This window comes from Saccopteryx leptura, chromosome 1, assembly GCF_036850995.1.
Source record: "Saccopteryx leptura isolate mSacLep1 chromosome 1, mSacLep1_pri_phased_curated, whole genome shotgun sequence".
NCBI classification, from domain to species: domain Eukaryota; kingdom Metazoa; phylum Chordata; class Mammalia; order Chiroptera; family Emballonuridae; genus Saccopteryx; species Saccopteryx leptura.
In genome coordinates this window covers 199,903,846-199,927,624 of record NC_089503.1, presented here as the reverse complement: position 1 = coordinate 199,927,624, position 23,779 = coordinate 199,903,846, and the positions used below count along the sequence as shown (strand labels likewise).

General features: G+C 36.3%; 1 protein-coding gene across 1 annotated transcript in view; it reads right to left on the bottom strand.

The window, feature by feature from the left end:
* The window catches only part of AFG2A (AFG2 AAA ATPase homolog A), a 278,970-nt gene that overhangs the window by 132,696 nt on the left and 122,495 nt on the right, over window positions 1-23,779 (bottom strand). The window lies entirely within an intron of this gene.

Here is a 23,779-nt window from a genome sequence, read left to right as displayed (position 1 = left end):
GTTTACATAAACATATTTATTATTAAACCCTATAATGGCCACCATTTGTGGTTTGGTTTAGGCACCCCCCCTAAAAAAGAAAACCCAAACCAGAAGATGCAGTAATAAATATTCTCAAAACTTCAATATTTACATAATTTAATTTTTATGACTGCTATATTTATATTTGTTTTAACTCTTACTAGTTCTAATTTTCAGTATAACTTATATAAAAACTATAGTTCTGTAATTCTCCAAACCAGTAACCCTTGGTTTATTTACTGTCACAGAATAAGGTTACCATGCATTTTCCAATAGTACTGGTAAAATTTTCACTATAGATATCCAGGTCCTTATATAGTTTTCCCATAATAACTATCAGAGATTTTAATCATTAGTGAGTACAATATAACAAGCTGGGGGTCAGCTAAGTACTCTCTGAAAGGTAATATGTTTATAGAAAATAGGTCCTTAAATACCACCATTTAAGGAAAAGGAATCCAATGTGTGTGTGCATGTCTGCCTGTTTGTGTGTATAAGGGAATCATTTAGTGGGTTAATTGGGAGGAAGGAAATTTGTTGCTGGGTCAACATTGAATCATACATAGGTTTAATGAGAACCTCAGAGAAAATAATGCATATATGTACATATAATAAAGGACAGGGACCTTCAATCTTCAGTCTTCCTGTTGCTAGCTGAACATTTTCCAGCCTACTCTTTTCAAATCCACTCATACCAAATCAGGCCAGTTAAAGATACAAAAAGGTCAGTCTCCAAGTTTAGGTCATCAAAACATTCTGACAGGTATCTGCCAAAAGTCTGGAAAAGCTCCTAAGCCTCGGGGCTCCTGCAACGGAGGAGAACCACATGTATCCACCGTGAGACTCATGAGGTCTCAGGAGCCCTGTGCAGAGGAAAGGGCAGTCACTATCCCACTGTGAGAGCAAAGGGGGAGTCCTCGGTGTAAGGTCGGTGGATAGAGGGATGGTGACGTAGGGACTCAGACCCGCCCACTTTGGCTAGAACCGCCCACAATCAAGCCCGCCAAAGGAAGCTTCCCAGGAACCATTTGGAAAGAAGCGATCGTCTGCCAGCCAGTGAAATTTCACCACACGTCACAGTAGCTCCATTTCCCTAGAGGGACCCTTTAAATATCTCCCACGCGGTTTAATCTTTGCAACTTCTCTGGCCTCCATTTTGCACCTCCATCTCTCCTCCATCTTTCTTTCCTTGGGGCCAGGGAACCTTGCCGGGCGGGGTGTGCGCTCTGTACTCGATAAAGCCGTTTACTTATTCCACACTTTGCGGCTCCGGCCCCGTTCCTTCCTTCTCGGCGGGGAAAAATGGTAATACTGGCTATTGTGCCTCAGGGCTCAAGAGTTAACAGGCTAATGGTTCAGACGAGTTTTCTCATCTAAACCTCCAAAGTTTCTGCAAAGAAGGTAGTATTCCTCTTACAGATGACCACACAGTACCTTGTATCACACAGTAAAGGCCAAATCAGAATTCAAACCAGCTTCAAATTATTTAAGACCCATATATATATACAGTGGTACCTTGAGATATGAGCAGACCAACATACGAATTTTTTAAGATACAAGCTGCGACTCAGTCCGTATTTTTGTTCGAGATCCGAGCGAAATTCAGAGTTATGAGTCGTGATTCGCGAAGCTGCCGCTAGTTGGTGCGTTGGCGCACGGGTCCAGTATCGGCAGCACAACACCAGCATCTCATTCTTTCTCACGTATTACCCACAGAATCAAGTCGAATCTCGTGCTCTGTACTCGTTCTTGCATCATTTTTGCATATTTTACTAACTTTTTTTGTGTGCTCTCATGGGGCCGAAGAAAGTGAGTGTAAAGGACAGTGGTGAGAAGAAGAGGAGAATGATGTCGATGGAAGTAAAGCAAGAAATAATAGAAAACCATGAGTGTGGTGTACGAGTGAATAAACTGGCAAGGCTCTATGACTGCAATACATCTACAATTTGTACCATCCTTAAACAAAAGGATGCCATCAAAAGTGAAAATCCAGAGAAAGGAACTATAATTCTGTCCCAATTAATGACAAATATCCATGAAGAAATGGAGAAGCTTCTGCTGGTGTGGGTGAAGGAGATCCAGTGATGGAGACTGTAGTATGCGAAAAGGCACGTATTATTCACAGCGACTTGAAGAAGAAAGAACCATCAAACTCAATAGAGACAGCAGAAGATATGTTTAAGGCAAGTCATGGCTGGTTTGAAAATTTCAAAGAGATCGGGCATCCACTCGGTGGCGAGGCATTGTGAAACTGTGAGTGCTGATGTTAATTAAGGCAGCTGAGGAGTACATCACACGTTTTGCTGCGCTTATCAAAAAAGAAAGGCTACATCCCCCAGCAAGTGTTCAACTGTGATGAAACAGGATTGTTTCGGAAAAAAATGTCCCAGAGGACTTTTATCACTGCAGAGGAGAAGACGCTGCCAGGCCATAAACCCATGAAGGACCATCTGACCCTTGCATTGTGTGCAAATGCTAGCCGTGACTATAAAGTAAAGCCATTGCTAGTGTATCATTCCAAAAATCCTCAAGCCTTTAAGACTCATAAGATTCTTAAAGAAAAACTGCAGGTCATGTGGCACACCAATGCTAGTGCATGGGTTATGCGGCAGTTTTTTATTGAATGGGTAAATCTCGTCTTTGGTCCTGCAGTGAAGAAATATCTTCAAGAAAATAAATTCCCGATGAAAGCATTAAGATGACATTCTCGATAAGCTCAAATTCATGCAAGTCCTCTACCTCCCACCCAACACAACTTCAATCTTGCAACCTATGGATCAGCAGGTCATTTCCAACTTTAAAAAGCTTTACACAAAGCACTTGTTCCGCCGCTGCTTTGAGGTGACTGAGAATACAATTCTAACTAACCCTTCGAAGTTTTGGAAAGATCACTACAACATCATGGTATGTTTACACATTATTGACTTGGCATGGCAAAAGGTTACAAGAAGAACCTTGAACTCAGCATGGAAAAAGTTAAGGCCTGATGTTGTTGCAGACAGGGACTTCAAAGAATTCAAACCAGAGACGGAGACTAAGGTAGAAGAGTTGGAGGATTGTGTCCCTTGGAAAGTCGATGGGTCTGGAGGTAGATGAGGGTGACGTAAATAAGCTTATCGAGGAACATGAGGAGGAACTCTCAACTGAGGAGCTGAAGGAGCTACAGAGGATGCAACATACGGAGCTTCTGCAGGAGATTAGTAGTGAGGAGGAGGTAGAGTCGGAGGAAGTGATTTCTATAAAAGTGAAATTAAAGACATGCTGGCAATGTGGGAGAAGCTTTCAAGTTTCATTGAAAAGAAACACCCAGAAAAAGTTTCAACTGGTCTCGCTTCAGCACTCTTTAATGACACTTGTTTGTCACATTTCCGTAACATTTTAAAAGGCAGACAAAAGCAAACCTCTTTGGATAGACTGTTATTCAAAAGTCCTGCAAGTGAAAGTGCCGAAAGTGCAGCCAAAAAGGCAAAAACAGGTGATGATTAAATGAAAAATACATAATGTTAAGCTTAGGTTAAGTTTAAAATTAAGAAAGTGCATTTTATTACAATTAAGGTTTTGTGGTTTCATTTTAAGTTAAGAAAGTGCAGTTTTAGTTTTGTTTAAAGTAAAGAAAATGTAGTTTTAGTTTACATTTAGTGTTAAGAAAGTGCAGTTTTAGTTTATGTGTCTACAGTGCCTGCATCCCTCCCTCCCTCCCTCCTCCTCCACCATTCACCTCCATTAGCCGCACTCGTCTGTCTCCAAGGTAAGAATACAGTACTAAATAATACTTTTTTCTTTTATTTCATATATTTTGTTGTGCATTGGTAGAGTATACATGTGTGTTTCTTAATTAAAAACATGTCTTTTTTCACAATTTAGGATGGTTTGGGGATGTTTCACAGGGCTGGAATGGATTAAATCTATTTCAGTTATTTTAAATGGGAGAAATTTGTTTGATATACGAGTTGACTGACTTAAGAGCTCGGTTACAGAATGAATTAAACTCGTATCTCAAGGTACCAATGTACTACAGATTACTTTAAGGGAAAAAGCAGCTAAGGCATCCTGTAAGAAGTATTTTTCATAACTTCTCTTGGTTTTTCAGTTGTTGAGAGATTAATACTGAGATTAATGTCCTCTCAGTATGAATGGTAGAAAGAACTACAATTTTCCTAAATTAATAGCCACAGAATGGAGTGAAGTTTATGGCAGAGTACCAAAGTTAATACACCTATGTAAAAGTTTGTTTTAGACTGTATAAAATCAAGGTATCCAAAAATTCCCTAGGAAAATCATAATCAAAAGATGAAATAAAATTACTCATGTATAATTTTAAAATTATAATGTATCTGCTTTATCCAAATGCTAACATCTATTTAATGATATCTAAACTATATGTATTTATTTACATGGCAAAGGTTCACCCGGACGTCAAGATTGCCAAGAAACATTCTAGACGAGACCATGGGTAAAAAGTGATTGTTGCCCTTGGTGCTATCAAGGATACATGTATGCATACATAGAAGCATACAAATTTACATTCATTATCTCTCACTCTTCCATTCCACAGTGAGTAACTCTAAGTCATGGGTATTTACTGTGTGCTGCTCTGGGCTTTTTAGTATTTAAATGCAATTTAAAACTTTATACTAAAAAAGATATTTAATGCTAAACATCCTTTGCTGAATTTTGCACAAACATATAACCCACATTCACTATCAGCTTTCCAAATATATGTAATAGTAAAGAGAGAAAGAGAGTGTCAGGAAGTCTTAGATCAGTGGTCCCCAACCTTTTTTGGGCCATGGACTGGTTTAATGTCAGAAAATATTTTCACGGACCGGCCTTTAGGGTGGGATGGATAAATGTATCATGTGACCGAGACAAACATCAAGAGTGAGTCTTAGACAGATGTAACAGAGGGAATCTGCTCATTTTTAAAAAATAAAACATCATTCAGACTTAAATATAAATAAAACAGAAATAATGTAAGTTATTTATTCTTTCTCGGCGGACTGGTACCAAATGGCCCACAGACCGGTACTGGTCCGCAGCCCGGGGGTTGGGGACCACTGTCTTAGATGACCAGATGAGCCTATCCATTCAAATAATCGACCTCAAGTTCAAAGCACAATACTGCCAAGGAGTATCCAAATATATTTCCCCTCATTTTAGGAAGGGCCATGTTTGCTATAACAAAAGTAGCAAGTTATCAGACTGTGCTATTAGGTTCCTAATATTCAACTTTCACAAGTGATGGGACAAGCGGGGTCACATGTCAAACAGAGGACTTCTATTATTCACTGCAATTCCTACCTCTAACTTCAGATTGCATTTATACGACCAAGGCAAATATTGGATTATTTTTTTTGATAAACAGCTTGAATTATTTTTGAAAAGATGAAAAATATAAAAGAGCAACAACAACAACAACAACATGGAAAAACCCTAGGGCTAAAGTTAGTCTTCAGTTATTATTCTCAAAATTCAAATCCCAAATTTACAAATTCTTACATATATGCTAAGTGACCGCATCATGAAATCGTTTTATGCTTGCTGCCCCAATTCAAAACTAAGAAGAGACTGAAAATTATCTTTTTTAACTTCCTAGTCATTTGGCACACATTTAGCACGATCGGCCCTTCTTTAAAACACAATAAGTAATAGGGCAGTCCCTGACTCCCAGAACCAGCAAATCCACGAAGTGATCAATTCTAGCTCACTAGAAAACTATTCCATTTGTTTTCCCAGAAACTTTTTAAATTTGTCTCTTCTACAGGATAAACTTTTAAATAATATGAAGACAATAACTGTTATCTACATGTATTCTTCTATCCTCCAGAATAAACACATGTGCTGGCCCATACCTATTATATATAAAATTATTTACAAACAAATTGTATACTATACTTAGATGTGATCTGACCAGAACAGAGCACCAGAAACTATTAGTTTATGCAATCTGGATGCTATAATGAATGCAGTAAAAAATGACACAAGCATTTTTTAGTAGGTTCGTGACAATGTTATATTAAATGTGAGCTCAAATTTTCATGTCCAACCAAACAAATAAAATCTCTTTTTATCCTACATGTGTTTACTTTGGTGAACTAAAATGTAAAATTTTAGACTTGTTTTCAGTAAACTTTTTTGGGGAAGAATGTTATATATAATGTTAGGATTATTTTTCATATTGTCATAATATGATGCTTAATATCTTATCCAAGTTTGTAACAAAGGAAGTACATATAAAGTAATGTGATAATCAGCAATCCAACTTACAATCTATCAAGTACCCAAAGGGTTTCTTTTTAAACAGACTTTTACAGAAACCAAATTTAATTCAGCAGTTTTCAATTTAGAGATTTATGTCTTTGGCATTGAAAGAAAGGGTATTTTTTACTCATCCTCTGAGGAAGATGTTATGACACACAACAGGTGTGACACTCTGACAATAAATAAGCCTAAATCATCACCCTACATCAATCACTGAAAAGACTATTTGCAGTCTTTTCTACGATGATGCTGAACTGTAAGAGAGGAAAACCAGAATTGCCAAGTACAAAATCCATTAAACCATGGACATCTAACACGCCCAACCACCGAAACTGAAAGCAGATTCTATTTTAAAAATAATAATAATATAAGAGTGACAAAAGACGGATTTCCTCACTTAGTCATCCTCTTGTATTAACAACTTAATTTCCTACCCATCATTTATTCATTTACTCGACCAAATGCTGAATGTTCTGTAAACAAGTTTGTTTGCTTTGTAGAACAGGACCTGAAGAGCAGAAAGGAAACCTAGTACAGTATTTCTCTTCCTGAAAGTTACCAAAACGTTAGCCTCCAGGAGCTACGATGTGCTGATGTGCCCAAGAAAAGGCTGCATTCCTTGACCCAGCAAAGGCCTGTCAGTTGACTGTTTGCTTATTCCTGGGGGCTCTTTAAGCACCTGAACAATCCACCTGTGATTTACCTTAGTACTCAGTAGAGCACTCAACATGGGGCTAACAGAGTGGGGTTATTATTCTAACCTACAAATCTGACACGTCTTGATGACAATGAACAGGGAGAACTTACCTTGCTTTACGCTTTGTGTGTCTTGAAAAGAGAGAATGTGAGTTCTCCAATTAGCCCGATGCCTACTAGATATCTATTTATCTCTTTGTGGGCACAATTTCAAAAACTATTTGTTTTATCCTAGAAACTTATTTCTCTGATATGGCTGAAAAGCAATAAATCTCAATTTGAAAACAGGGAAAAGTTCTTATTAATAAATAAGCTTACAAAATATAATAGAATGGATAAGCTAAATGATTCAGAAAATGACCATTCACAAAATAAACTGTTCTCAGTTTGGTAATAAATACAGTGTAATAATATATCTAAGTTTTGTCTTAAGAGAAAAGTTCACCTTATAACAATGGGTCATTCCTTTATAACAGTTTGAAATAAAGTACATTAATTCAGGTATTATTTTAATAATCTGATACCTTAAAATGTATTGAGTATTTTAATTTTCTTAAAATGAAGATTAAGTTACCACTGAAGTATAATTTGTGAAACCAGAATTCATACTTTTACCTGCAGCTTTTCTGAATCACAGTTCTGTCAAATGAATCAGGTTTTACGTAACCATCAAATCAAATGTCAGTGCTGCTTTTTTTGAATCTTTAAAACTCATCTGATTCGAGAAAGAAAACAAATATTGTGCCCAAGGCTAAAAAAAAGAAAAAGAAAAACAGAAAGCAACAAGGAATAAAAGAGGCTGATTAAAAGAAGTCTGTTCATACAACAAATTCATGGCTGGTTTTAAAGACTCTTTTTCAATGGTCTTGAGTACTAATTCTTTAGGAACCAAATTGATTGCTAGAGAAGAAAGAAAAAGAATGTAGAAAGAAAGCTGCCAAATTCAAAGGATTTTTAGATCTCTTAGCTCTTTATCTCCAGAAATAATCTGTTTCATAGATATCAACTTTTTGTTTGCAAAATCTGTTTCTTTTCCCACATGAAAAGGACTATAATATATCAATCTGAAAGAAAGCTATTAAAAATTGTAAATATACTGATCAACACCTCACAGTTAATAAAAACATTTTAGGTAATGAATATAAAAAGTATTCTATTCCAATGGTAAGGTTTTGAGTTTGATAAAAATTTTCTCTCTATCCATTCAACTCGAGTATCCAGAAAAAATGTAAATCTTACTTTTGTTATTATTATTCACTAATAGTCATAAATATGAACTGCAGATTACTGTGATTGCACACCCCATATAAATACTAAGCATTATCTAAAAAATGAATAAATAATATGACTTAACACATATATGCTATTATTTTTCAAATATATGGTGCTCTGATTATAAAGATTAAAAAATCATTTAAGAATGTTACACAGTTTTCAGTAGTTTACTTTTTTTCCCATAAAATATTTTTCGATTACACTGAGGAAATTTAACTAAAATCATGTGGGAATTCACAAGTTGTTTGGATGCCACAAACTCAAAATTAAAATCTGCTGAAATAGATTCTTGTTAATTGAATTTATTGGGGTGACACTGGTTAATATAATTATACAGGTTTCAGGTGCCCAATTTAAAATCAATTTTTAATGAGCCTATCTGAATACTGAGATGCCTTATGAAGATGAGGAAAAAGCACATTTTTTACAACCAAATTAGAATATACCTAAAGACATGAAAATAAGTATATTTGTAAAATATAATTAAAAGAGGAGATCTGTACTACTATTATTCCTGAACTAAAACATAGGCAGTACCTTTATAGTCTAAAGTTCTGCTACTTACTAGCCATGTGACCTTGGGCAATTAAAACTTGCAACTCAAGTTTTCTCATCTATATCAATAATCTCATAATGAACTTAGAAAACAATTCCAAGAAGTGAGGACTGAATGTAAAGTTATTTTCTATAATACTTGTACACTTATAAGCTAAAAGTAGTACAGAACAAAACAGATGAGTCAAGTGTGGGTAATAAATACTACAGAAATGATTACATGAAGAAGAGGCTAAAGAGTAACTTAACTAACTAAGGTTGCCTTCTATGGCACACACTGGGCTGTTGTTGAATGTCCACATTCTGTATTTTCTTGACTGAGATAATGGTAAGGTTTCTACATTTCATTTATAAAATATTAACTATAAGTGGACTTTATAAAGTTAAGTGTAAACATTACAATTACTAGAGCAATTAATTAAAAAACATACAAAGAAATACAATAATAAAGACACTAGCTGAACTGAAATAAAGTACTTAAAAATATGTCAATAATTCAAAAAACAGAAAAAGAACAAAGAAGAATGAAAAACAGAGGGGCAAACAAAAAAGCAAACACTAAAACCAAACACACTGGCAATAACATTAAATGTAAATGGTATAAAAACAACAATGCAAAAACATGAGATTCTCAGATTATAAAACAGGTAAGACTGAAGTATATGCTATCTATATGAAACTCAAATGAGATTTAATAATAGACATGTTAAAGTTAAATGAATGGAAAAAGATATCATACAAACACCACCCAAAGAAAAGTAGAGTAACTATGTTAATATCTGACAAATTTAGACATTACAGAATGGAAAATTACCTGGAATATAGAAAGCAATACATGATGATAAATATGGATGTGCCTAAGAAGAGCGCATCAAAATAGATGAAGTAAAAACTGAGCTAGAAATACACAAATCAACAATTATACTTAAGGATTTCAGTATCTTTCTCTCAGCAGTTAACAGACCAAATAGAAATCCAGTAAAGATACAGAAGACACAATTAACACAGAAGACCAAAGTGACCTAAATGAAATCTACAGAATACTATACCCAACAAGACAGATTATAATTCTTTAAAAGAACACTTTGACAGAGATATCTATACCATTTGAAGAAGAGATTCAAATGAATAATCTAATTTTTTACCATATGAAGTGGGATAAAAAAAAGCAAATAATACCCCCAAAACCAAAAAGAAACATAAAAAGATAGATTAATTAATATATTTTTAAAAGTAATAAAGAAAAATCAATGCAACCACAACTTGGATCTTTGAAAATATCAATAAAATTGATAAACTTCTCCAAGACTAACAAGTTAAAAAAGAAAAGAAAAATAATACAAATTGGCAATATCAGTAAGAAAAGAGAATATTTCACTCAGACTCATATAGACACCAAATAAAAGAAAACAATGAACAACTTTATGAATATATATTTGACAACTTAGATGAACCAAATTCCTTAAAAGACACCAGCTTAAAAAACTTTATTCAGAGGAACTACATGTATAACCAAAATAGTCTATTATATACTAAAAGTAGTAATTCATAATAAAACTAAAACAAACTGCAACAAAGAAAACTTCAGACCCAGATGATATCAATGAAGAACTGTACCAAATATTTAAGGAAGAAATAATATTAATTCTAAACAACCTTTTCCAAGAGAATACTTTTTATCTCATTTTTTTAAGTATCACTGATATAAAACCAGATAAGAAAAAGCAATTATACACAAATATCCATCATGAACAATGACAGAAAACTACTCCACAAAATATTAGCAAACTGAATGCAGTAATATATATATGTGTGTATGTGTATGTGTGTATACGTATATGTATATGTATATAAATAACACTGGGGAACAAAATTTTTGTTGCATCCACAAAAACAGATTTCTTGCAATTCAAGATTTTAGGTTTTCATCTTATTGTAAAATTTTCAACATGTAGTTTAACATAATGAAGTAGAATGTCTTCTTGGGCATCATCTTTGTGGAAATATAATTTATATAATGCAGTAAATACACTAAAAGATATGACTGCATCAGAATTTGTCTACAATTTCAAAATAGAACATATTAAAACACTTACTTTAATCATAAAATTTGCACAAAACATTTAAATTCTATTCAGGCAAGAATTTGCGTTTGTAGCTCTTGCGTTTGTGTACTTGTTGAGGACAATCTCGTTTGATGCTCCAGAAGTAGTCTGCTCATCACTAACAGCTCTAAGATTTTCGAGAAACTTATTCAGGAAGTGAATCTTTTTTTTAAATTATTTTTATTTATTCATTTTAGATGAGAGGGAGGGAGAGAGAGAGAGAGAGAGACAGAAAATAGGGTGAGGAGCAGGAAGCATCAACTCCCATATGTGCCTTGACCAGGCAAGCCCAGGGTTTTGAACCAGTGACCTCAGCATTACAGGTTGATGCTTTATCCACTGTGCCACCACAGGTCAGGCAGAAAAGGAATTTTAATGCTCATGTTGCATCCAATGTCGTGGAAAGCCAACAGCATCCTTTGAACCAGAAGTTCATACTTTTCTGCTTTTTTGTTGCCAAGGAAGTTCTTTGTAACTGCCACAAAAGACTGCCATGCTGCTTTCTCCTCCTTATTCATCTTCCTGGCAAATTCTTCATCACGTATGAGGGTTCGAATTTGAGGTCCATCGAATACACCTGCTTTTATCTTCTTGAAAAACAAGGCAGGAAAAGCAGAAATAATATGTTGAAAGCATTAACTTTCTCTATTCAAAGCCTAAACAAACTGCTTCATTAAGCCAAGCCTGATGTGAAGTGGGGGAAAATGATCCTGTCTCAATTAACTACAGGTTCATTCACAATATTTTGCATCCCTACTTTCAGAGCTTCACGTTTCGGCCACTCTTTCTGTGCCCAGTGTTTCTCCCGAGCTCGGCTGTCCCACAAACACAGAAAGCAAGGATACTTCGTGAAACCTCTCTGTTGTCCTAGCAGGAAATTTACCATTTTAAGATCCACACAAATGATCCAGTTATGCTCCTCATACTTCATAAAGTCGAGGACAATTTTTATGTCATTTTAATCTTCTCGCAGATGAGTTGAATAACCAATTGGAACCGCTGCATAAACATCACCGTTGTGTAGGAGAACACATTTCAGACTCCATTTAGAGCTGTCAAGAAATAGCCGCCATTCTGTTGGACTGTAAGTGGTAAGTAACACCTAGCTGGCTGAGAAGACCACTGATATCATGACAGTAAACAAAGTGTTTGTCTTCGGAAAAGAAGTCCACAAAAATTTGTTCACGCTTCCTGAAATGGGATACTTTAGCTAACCCATGAGGTATATTCTTTTCTTCAACCCTGGAGGCTAATAACTCAACTGCTTTCTTTAATAGGCCCAAATCTCTTACTAAGTAATTCAATTCAGGTTGGCTACACTGCTGAAGGGTTAATGACTGCTTGGCATCAGAAGACGACCCTTCAGATTCTACAATCATTTCCTCATGCATCTTATCAAAATACACTTGATCACCATGTTCACTTTCTTCGTTCTTAGAAGAAATAAAACCATTGAAAACAGGAACCGGGAGTGTCTCAGAGTGTGGGATAGGTCGTATTGCTGAAGGAATATTAGGATATGCGATCATATGCTGTTTTTTCTTGCCGATGCCCTTTGTATGGATCAGATAGAAATAACAGTCACTGCTGTGGTCCTTAGGTTCACGCCAAACTATGGGAATACCAAAAGACATTCCTTTGCATTTTCCTTTTGTCCAGTCAGAAAGTATTTCCTTACAATTATGACACACAATATGAGGAGCCCAATTCTTGTCTTGATCGCCAAGGGGAACTTGAAAATAGGCAATATATGCATGTGTCACAAATGATGAAATATTGTGCCTTTGACGTTGAAGTGTGTAACAGCCATACACACACACACACACACACACACACACACACACACATATAAAACAGAAGGTGTCAGGACTATTCTTACATTTACGCCTACTAGAAGAAGCCATGATTCAATCTTAAAACAAAATAAGAGGGTGTTTATATCAGATAATAATTTTTTACATTTAAAAACAACTACAATTATGTAAAAGTGATGTTTGTAAAACATTAATTGCCTTATGGTTATGTTCAATCCAAGAGTCGTTGCCCTTTAACTCCAATTTAAAAACCAATGCATGCCATCAACTGTAACAAAAAGAAATTAAAATTGCATAAAAACTAGAGCATGCACCAAAAAACGGATTTCAGATTTGGAATCAGCGATACAGAAATATACAGAAACAGTTCTAAAACCTCATGCACAGTAAATGAAATAAAAATTGTTCCCCAGTGTAATGCAACATGACTAAATTATGTTATTCTTGAGAATGTAAGGCTTAATTTCATTTTTTCCTTTTTCTTCTTTTCCATGTGAGAGTTGGGGAGACAGAGAGACAAACTCCTGCATGCACCCTAACTGTATCCACCTGGGAACCACCATCTGGGGCTGCTGCTCTGCCCATCTGGGGCCATATTGGCAACCGAGCAATTTTTAGTGCCTGAGGCAGAGGCTCCACAGAGCTATCCTCAGTGCCCAGGGCTGATGTGCTCAAACCAACTGAGCCACGGCTACAGAGGAGAAGAGAGAGACAGAGAAAGAGAGAGCAAGAAGGAGAGAGGGAAGTGTGGTGAATCAGAAGGTCACTTCTCCTTTGTGTCCTGGCAGGAATCAAACCTGGGACATCCACACAACAGGCCAATGCTCTATCCTGAGTCAACCAGCCACAAAATCCACATAACGCAAGACTGTAACAGTCTATAAGAAAATTCCCATGAACATATTGATAGATGTAGGAAAAGTATTTGTAAAATTAAAAACCCATTCATGATTAAAAACTCGGATCAAACTAGGAACAGAAGGGAACTTGCTCACTCTGTTAGAAAACACCTACAGGAACACCTAAGCTACCATAATATTTAATAATGAAATACTACATTGCTTCCTCATTAAGATTTGGAACAAAATATGGATGTCCACTCTCATCATTTCTATTCAACATGGCATTAAAAATCTTAGCCACTGCAAAAGTCAAGAAAAAGAAAACAAACATACCAATTAGAAAGAATGAAACTATTCATTCGTAGACAACATGACTGAGCACATAGATCCCCAAAAATTTATAATACCTCCAAGACCCAGTAGAGCATAGCAAAGCCGATCGACATACAAAAATTAATCGTACTGTATTTCTAGATACTAATAATAAACAACTGGAAAGCAAAATTAAACAATACCATATATAATACCTCAAAGAAGAATTACTTAAGTATGAACTTAACAAAAATATGTGCAACTTCTTTGAGCTACAAACTACAATATACTGAAATAAAAGAACATCTAAACAAATGGATAGACAATGTTCATGACTTTGGAGATTCAGTGCTGTTAAAGTTATAATTCTTCCCAAATTTTTCTGTAGATTAAAAACGATCTTAAATAAAGTCTAACAGAGTCTTACCAAGGTATTAAGGCCATAGAACTAGAATGCCTAAAACCAATCTTGAAAATGAATAACAAAGTTGAAAGGCACATAATACCTGATTTTAGGACCTACTATAAAGCTATGCTCAAGAAAATGTGGTTTGGTGCAAGGATAGAGAAAAATGACCTGACCCCACCACACACATACAAGTATGATCAATTGAGTCTGACAGTTGTATAGGTTATCCACTGGAGAAAGGACAGTCTTTTCAATAAATGGTGCTGGAATAATTTTGTATACACATGCAAAAAATGGACCTCCACTTATAACTCACATTATATACAAAATTTGTATCAAAAATGAATTGCAGATTTAACTGTAAAACTTTTACAAAAACATAGTCATCTCTTCAACAAATGGTGTTGGATAAACTTGATCTCACATGTAAAACAGAGTGATTCAAAGAGGAAGGAGAGGACAATGACAGTGAATAAAGCTAACACCTATAGGTGCGACTGCTAGCTTTCTTCTTTTTCTTTAAGTAAAAAAACCCAAAACCCTCTATTCAAACTGCATAGGCAGCCAATCAAAACAGAAAATATATTTATTTTGCAGCTTCTCTTTTAGCGGAATATGTACCAAGATCATGTAGCCAAGATCAATCCTATGGATATAAATGATACATGCAACTTATGAGGTATGTCCTTCAAGTGAAGGAGTGAGCTCTTTCCTCATCTCCTCATCCATGTTCACCTGAAAGAAAACCCAACTGATGAAACAGTACATTTTGTTTGTTTCGGAGTTTTTTTTAATCATGTACAGTAGCAAGATAGAAGTAATCTGATTTCTGACACTGTGGAACCATCATAGCTGTTGGTGACTTTTCTTAAATTGCTCCCTTTAAAAGATTCTGTCTTGAAGATGCAATAGCCTCAGTTTTTCATTATTTATCACAGATTTATGAGAAGAGACTTATACAAAAAATAATGTCAACATGTTTTTAAGCAAATAGTAAAATGTATAACATATACATTAATAAGAATTATCTGATCATAAAAAGCATATGATACTTTTCTACAGTTTAAATGTGATAAACAGGCATTTTAAAACCTTGTACTTAGAAATTTTTACAGGTGAGTCTGTTTTACTGGGATTTAGAGTACGGGCTGAAGTAGAGAATCAGTATAAGTAATTACATCATTTCTCATGTTATTGATGGAAGTAATGAGAAAGAAGGAAAGGAACACTGGCCTAGAAATTAGATACAGGTCTAGTCTATGATGTCTGTTTTGGCAATTATTTAAGAGCTGAACCATAACTATTTCTTTCAGTCACTGAAAAGAAACTTCAGTATAATTTTAATTGAATTTTTAGCTATCATATTTAAGTATAAAGTTATACAACTGACTCACATTAAATAAAAAAGTAACATAAAACTCAAACTCTGACTTTTAAAAAATATAATCTGTGTCTAAAATCTCTAATGCATTCATCCTTTTTTTTTTTTCAGTGAGAGGAGGGGAGGCAAAAGGCAGAAGCTGACTCCAGAATGCACCCCAACTAGGATCTACCCACCAAACCCACTAGGGGGCAATGCTCTGCCCATCTTGAGCATTGCTCTGTTGCTCAGCAACAGAACACTTCTTAGCACCCGAGGCAAGGCCATGGAGCCGTCCTCAGTGCCCAGCACCAACTTGTTCAAATCGAGCCAAGGCTACAGGAGGGGAAGAGAGAGAGAGGGAGAAGAGAGAGGGTGAAGGGCGGAGAAGCAGATGGGCATTTCTCCTGTGTGCCTTTACCAGGAATCGAACTGGGAATGTCCATACACTAGGCCAACACTCTACCAACTGAGCCAACTGGCCAGGACCATTATTTCTTTACAAGAAATTCTGGAAACCCTGCATCTTTTGAGGCTGGAGAGAATTATCAAAAGCCTGATTCAAGTATTAAAAAGAGTTTTAAGGTATAAGAACCAAAAGTAATAATTATTTACTAAATCTGTTTCTATGTTTACCCTCTGATGTTTCTACCAGCAATTTCCAGCATACTACCAGCAAGATGCTTCTTTCTCAGACTCAACATGTTTTATTTTCTGACTAGTTATATTTGTGAACTAAATGCATGCAAAGTTAACAAACGGAAGGAAAAGCAAATACTGAGTTGGTCATTTTAAAATTATATTCTTAAAAGGTTTAGGGGTATCATTTGTGGAACACAAAGAGATTTCCTTCTCTAACAGCATTCCAGGACATCACTCTTTCCTGCCTACCAGCAGACAAGATTATACTTGTCTGGAATGTCAGTGAAGTATTTATACAAAGGCAGTTTTTCAGAATCTTCTTACTGTGAACACAAAACAGGAAATACAGTAATACCATTAGTATATGTTAAGCATTGTTTAATATAAACTATGTTTCTCCCTTAATAAGTACTAGATTAACCTCCAAGAGGAGGAGGTGAAAATGAGCATGTCAAAAACACTTATGACTAGTTGTTTGCAGCTGGCCATAGGAAAGGTTCAGGAAGAAAAGCTCAATAAAACTTGGGAGAATTTTTCAAGCTACGTTTTAGTGTTATACTACTGCCTGCCTCTAATAAAAACTCATTTTTCTTGCCTGACCAGGTGGTGGCGAAGTGGATAGAGCATTGGACCAGGATGTGGAGGACCCAGGTTCGAGACCCCGAGCTCATCAGTTTGAGCGCAGGCTCATCTGGTTTGAGCAAGGCTCACCAGCTTGGACCCAAGGTCACTGGTTCAAGCAAGGGGTCACTCGGTCTGCTATAGCCCCCCAGTCAAGGCACATATAAGAAATCTATCAATGAACAACTAAGGTGCTGCAACAAAGAATTGATGTTTCTCATCTCTCTTCCTTCCTGTCTGACGCTCTCTCTGAAAACAAACAAACAAAAAAAACACTCATTTTTCTCAAGGTCACAGGGACAAATGAAAGTATTTTATAAAAGTTAGTATTTTATTGAATTACCCAGCTGGGTAGCTCAATGGATAGAGTGTCAACCCAGCGTATCACAGGTTCGAGACCCAGTCAGGGCACATCTGAGAAGCAATCAATGAGTGGCCAACAAAATGGAACAATTAAATGAAACAACAAGTTGTGAGTAGATGTTTCTCTCAAATCAATGAAAAAAAATTTTTTAAGTTGAATGATAAAAATGACTAATATTAGGTTAATTTAATTGAAATTCTGATTCTGAGGCAGGAAAAACAAATTGCTAGGTAAAGTGGGCATCCATCAAAAACAGCAAATAAAGCACTTCATATTCTAAAACACAATTCTCAATTTTTTTTTTCACTAAAAAAATCTTATCTTCCATGGATTAAATGATTAATATAATTCTACAAATTTACCTACTCGAGTTTTGAAATTTATTTACAAACAGATTTTAAAGTACAGTTGGTATCCCAAGAATAACTCTTACAGAGACGAATTTTAATTTTCCGTAAGACAGCAGAATGCACCTAGGTTTGACTGCCCCCTGCTGATGTGAAATTTCTAAACTACACAGAGACTGATTTGATAAAATTGCAATGTTGCATTTTAAAAAACATTTCTTCTGCTCAGAAATTGGTTCTAATTTCTGAAAACTAGTAAGATTTAATATTTACCCTGTGTCTTATTTCCAGTGGGCAAATATTTGTGGAATATCTATTACCTGACACATCAGAAATATTTTATCTCTCTGACCTCAAAATACTTACAAATTATTAGATTAAAAATTCTGGAAAAGCATAAACTACTAGAGAAAATCAAGAATTAAAGTAAGTAGTACTGAGAAGAAGCAAGCAGAGAAAAAGATATTTTTAAGGACAACTTAGTTAAAAAAAAAAAAAAAAGGCGACTTGCCTGACCAGGTGGTGGCACAATGGATAAAGCATTGGCCTGGGATGCAGAGGACCCAGGTTCGAAACCCTGAGGTCGCCAGCTTGAGCGCGGTCTCACCAGCATGAGCACAGGGTCGCTGAGTTGAGCATGGGATCATTAACATGGTCCCATGGTCTAGCTTGAAGCCCTGTCAAGGTCACTGGCTTGGCTGGAGCCCTCTGGTCTGTCCCTGTCTGTCTGTCTGTCTGTCTCTCTCTCTCTCTCTCTCTAAAAGTTAATTAATTAATTATAACTTCCTATAAAAAAAACAAACACCTTAATGGAAAACATTGTAAAGACTGAGACTGCTGAGAAAAGAAATGAGGATGGTGTTAGACAAATAGGAACGAGACAAGATAAGCACTGGCCTGATGGGAACAACACAGCATGTGCAGAACATGTGACACCAGAAGACTTAATTGCAGAGTAAATAAATAAATGTTCAGCAAAAACAAAACAGAATGGGGCCCTACGTTTTACAACTTAAAAAGCCAGTTAGTTCCTTCGCAGGACGATGAAGACATTCCTTTAGAAAGAGTGCTGTGAACAGGAAGGAAAAGGAAATGGAGAAGAGACTGGAGGCAGAGAAACCGACTGAGCTGAGGGGAAACCACAGAACTGAACCAGGATGGAAGCAATGGGAATGGGAAAAAAGAATGAAATCGAGATACATTTTGGGTTAAAAAAAAATTGGGTGCCTGACTGGATTCAAATGTTTGTGCAGTTCTGATGTCATATGTTGTTAAATTCAATTGACATTCAGAAAAAAAAAAAAGCAGCACAGAGAGTTCACAGAAGAGAGCTGCGGTGTCACTGGGGCTAACAGGGTTCAGACTTTCAAGAAGACAGGCAGTCAGCAGAGTCAAATCTGTGAATCCAAGACAAATACAAACTCTAAGAAGCCATTAGATTTTGTTCAATAGTCACTGGTGACCTTCACAAGTTCACTTTTAATAAAGGAGTCCAGTCAGAAGGAACTAGAGAGCTAAAAGATTTTTAAATTGAGATGATACACAGAAACTAAGTGAAGTAACTCACCTTAGGGGAACAGGCCTATTTCAGAGGAAGGGAGGAGGAGCACGGAAATAACACGACAGAGCTAGTTTAAAGACGGACACAGGAGGAGGTTCACAGCGAAGGTCGCAATTGCCTTCATACATCAGTTTCCAAGCCCATTTCTCAAAAAGAAACGATAGGTTACTATTTACAAAAACCTTGGGAAATATTTGATATCACTTTTCTACCCACGAGTCCAGTTTCTAGTGGAGATGTCCAGTCCCCAGGGGATGGCTTCATGTGGCCAAGACTTCTCATTTTTCTGTATCTGTCTAGAAAAACTTGTGTGCTATTTCATAACAAAGTTCAAAGCTGACCCACTGTTGTTACTGCTTCCTACACATAAAACTCTTTGCAAACAGAGTTTATGTGAAAACATCTGGTATTCGCATGGAACTCGAGAGTACATCATATCCACATGCCGTAAGGAAACGTGGTCATGGGAAGACCTCACAGAAAAGTCATGTGTATCCTAAGATAAAACAGTAGCTTGTTTTATAATCACCCAACAAAATGATGATAAATTCTGAATTTTATGCTATATTTTTTGGTAATGGAATTTTGGTTAAAAGAAATGTTGTACTTGAAGTTAGATTTCAATTAATCCATTTGCTTATAGAGCAAATCATTTGTAATGCTGCGGCCCAAGTTCACTATCTTGTATCATTTTATTGCCAGCTTTAAAAAATGAGTATCAAAAAGTTAAGCTTCCTCTCAAAACTCACATTCACAAAATGATGAAATAAACATGGGGATGAGCAGAGGTCCAACAGGAACATATCATGCTTACTGGAGAGTACACCAGTTGTTTTGAGTCAAGGTCTGACTCTTCCTCAGGACTGAACATTCTGAATATTACAATAAAATGGATATGAGATGTTGACACTAATTGACATTTCCTTTTCAGAAAAGATTTAAAACCATCAAGAACTAGTACAGACAGTACCCGGGTTATGAACAAGATAGAGGTTCTGTAGGTTTGTTCTTAAGTTGAATTTGTACGTAAGTGGGAACGGGTACAATTACCTATTAAATACAACGTAGATGTTTGTCTACACATAGCATTTATTTTTACCTTTCTGTGCATATAAATACTTAACATTTTCAAATATAACCTTCAATAATCTTGGATGATGCAGATGATGATGGACTTGTCGGAGAGGAAGGGACTCATACTAAAGAGGTACGGTTTGTTTGATTCTACTGCTGGAGTCAGTTTATTTTTTTTTCAATTAAGACTTTTTAAAAAATTGACTTTAGGGGAAGGAGGGACAGAGAGAAACAGAGAAATCGATCTGTTCCTATATGTATCCTGACTGAAAATCAAACCAGCTACCTCTGTGCTTCCAGATGACACTCTAACCAACCAAGTAACCCAGCCAGGGCTGGAGTCAGTTTCATGAAGTCGGCATCCAGAGAGGCTTGTACAGAGCTTTGCTTCTTCTCATCATCAATGACCCTGTAGCATCTCAGCCCTTCGGTAACTGTACAGTAAACTTGGTGACCCTCTCTGTGTCAGGATCTTGCTCCTCTAACTTTGCCATTCCTGCTTCTATGAGATGAAAAACCTCAGTTACCTCTTTTGTAGAAAATGTTTTTGGTTCTGGAGTTTCTAGGTCCCTGTTTTCTTCCCTAAATGCTGTCATCTGCTGCTGTAGTTCCATAAGGTCTTCATTGGTTAGTCCTTTGCCATGGGAGTCAAGTAACTCTGTGATATCATTTTTACTGATGTCCAACTGCAGTTGATTACCAATAGCCCTCTCATGGCTCCATTCATAAGTTTGAGTTGTACATAAGATAGATGTCTATAACTCGGGGACATAATGTAAGTACTTGTAGAATGAATAAAAGTGCTACACTGGTTGTATGCCTATATAACAGACCAAACTAACTTCCCTCTGAAGTTAAAGAGCCAGAGATCTATGAAGAGCTTTTTCCCTTTCAACTGAAAAAGATTACATAAGTTATTATACATAATTTTATAAAAAGAATTAATCATTTTCTTCTTTGAATATTATCCTCTAATTATTGTATACATTAAAACATTTTATACAACAGTTAATATTTTGGGTATTTTAAACATCTTTTGGTAAAACAAACTTTTCTGAGGCAACTGCTGCCTTTTGAAAGACAAATACAAGTTCCTGTGATGAAAGACTTCACTACCAAAAAAGAAAAAAAAAAAAAAAAGCAACTGATTTTCAGAAAGTAAAATATTCACGATAAAACACTAGGACTGACAATTTTAAAAAAGAAATGTAATGCAGGTTCCAATGTATACTGCTGTAGGCCACACCTAAATGAAGAGTAGAGGTGATTTCAAAACACAACTTCCAACCAAATACACTGCCTAACAGACATGCAACCAAAAAAGATAACATGGCCAAAATAATAGCTTTATGCTCTGTTCATTAAAGGAAAGTAACAGAAACACAAAGAAAGAGTCCTATGTAAAGAAAGAACAGTTTATCAATGTCAGAAATCTTCCTGGCATTTTCTTACACTGCATTAGATGCTAATTACCTAAATATTAGCCTAGACACTGAAACAGGTCCATTTAAATGTGCAGGTTGGAAATAGAGGGTGATGTGTGGAATAAGTGAGGCAACAAAACAAGAAACAACACCAAAACGGGAGCTGGGAGATCCCACAGGCCCTGGGTGAGGCGTGAGGGTGACAGCCGCCCTCGGAGCAACAAAGCGGGTTTAAAATAAAAATCAACTTTGCCCCCAACAAAGTTCTGTAAACAATCAATCTTGAATACACTCACTTTTAAGAACTTGGAAGTAAATAGTTTATGATACTACAAGGGCACACAAAAAGGCCTGTGGAATTTGACTCAAAACCATCTACATGGACAAAGGTTACAGAACAAACTATCCAGACTCAGGTGACAAACAGTGGTAAGGTGGTATATGGGTACGGCATATTCACGATGATGTACGGAGGAAATGAAATTCAGAAAACACTCAACCAGTCACAGTATCTTTCTTTTCTTTTTTGAAATTTATATTTATTGATTTTAGTGAGAGAGGAAGGGAGGGAAAGAGAGAGAGACAGAAACATCGATCCGTTCCTGTATGTGTTGTGACCGGGAATCAAACCGGCAACCTCTGGGCTTTGGGCTGATGCTCTGACCAGCCACGCCACCTGGCCAGGGCCACGGCATCTTTTTTTTCAAAGAGAAAACGAGTGGCTGGCTGGGCAAGAGTATAATACAGAGATGTCCAGAACAGCCTGTCACCCATGCTAAGTACACAAGGTAAGAACTTAAAACAGGCTTTCTGTAGGCCACTGCTCTTCCAATTTAATCTCGGAGGAAGTATCACAAGTCTTAATTTCTAATATACTGCTCACAAAATTTAGGGGATATTTCAAAATGAATATGAAGCTATAAAATACCCTCTCATTTCTGTGAGTAGTATACACGACCCTGTCAGCCATGGCAGACTCAATCTCCTGGATGATAAGATCACCCTCTGCAATGACCCTCTTCCTCCTCCCTCGTTCCGTGTTCCGGGTGCAAACCAGGAGTCCGCTGCCTGCCCCTGTTACCGCTCTCCTCCTTCTCTATGCATTGAGCACTTAGGAAGGCTAGACCCCTGCACAGCGACACATCAGTGAACACAGCACAATGAAAAAACCCAGAATCGAAAATCTGAGCATAACAATTATTTTTTAAAATAAAGTGATGTAAATACTCTATGAATCCATATATAGTAAGACTATTAAAAGTACAATACTGTTTCTGACAAAACCAAGGCAAATGCTTCGGGAAATTCAAGAAAGGTAAATAACTAAAGTAACTTAATTGGGTGTAAGCAGACACCTGTAAAATAAAGGGGGGGGACACTGAAGGTGCTTCCAGTTCTCACGCTGGAAAAGACAAACATTTACATCACCATGATGGGTTTAGATAGGAGATATCATGGAACTCCAATCAGTGGACTATTCCCAAAGAAAAGCATTTGCCAAAAAAGAAAGAAAGAAAGGGAAGAAAGAAAGAAAGAAAGAAAGAAAGAAAGAAAGAAAGAAAGAAAGAAAGAAAGAAAGAGAGAAAAAGAAAAAGAGAGAAAGAAAAGCATTTACCCTAAAATAAATAGCAAATTATTGCAAATTTAAAGATTTCATGTTAAAGTAAAATCATTAAGCTTTATGGGAACTATTTTAATGATTCTTTTAAACTGAACTACTAACTACTCGTATCAACCTAGAAATCCTGATCCAGTTTAAATTACTGATGAAAGGGCAAAATGGAAGACACTGTAGAAAGAAATAAGGCAGCGTCTACCCAAATTACAAAGGCTTTTACCCTTTAACACGGCAACCCACTTTATAACAAACAGTGGGTTGTTTATAGCACAGGTACCAAGTAATACCCAAACAATGTTACTCACTGAGGTTCTATTAGTAACAGTACAAGACTGGCACCAGCCTAAGTATATGTCGATGGCAGATGATCTGTATGTATAATAGTTCTACACCCATGAAGCCCACAAAGAATGGGGAAAACACCCACATATAACCATCACCAAGATACAGAGTTAAATGAACAGCGAGGCTCCATTGG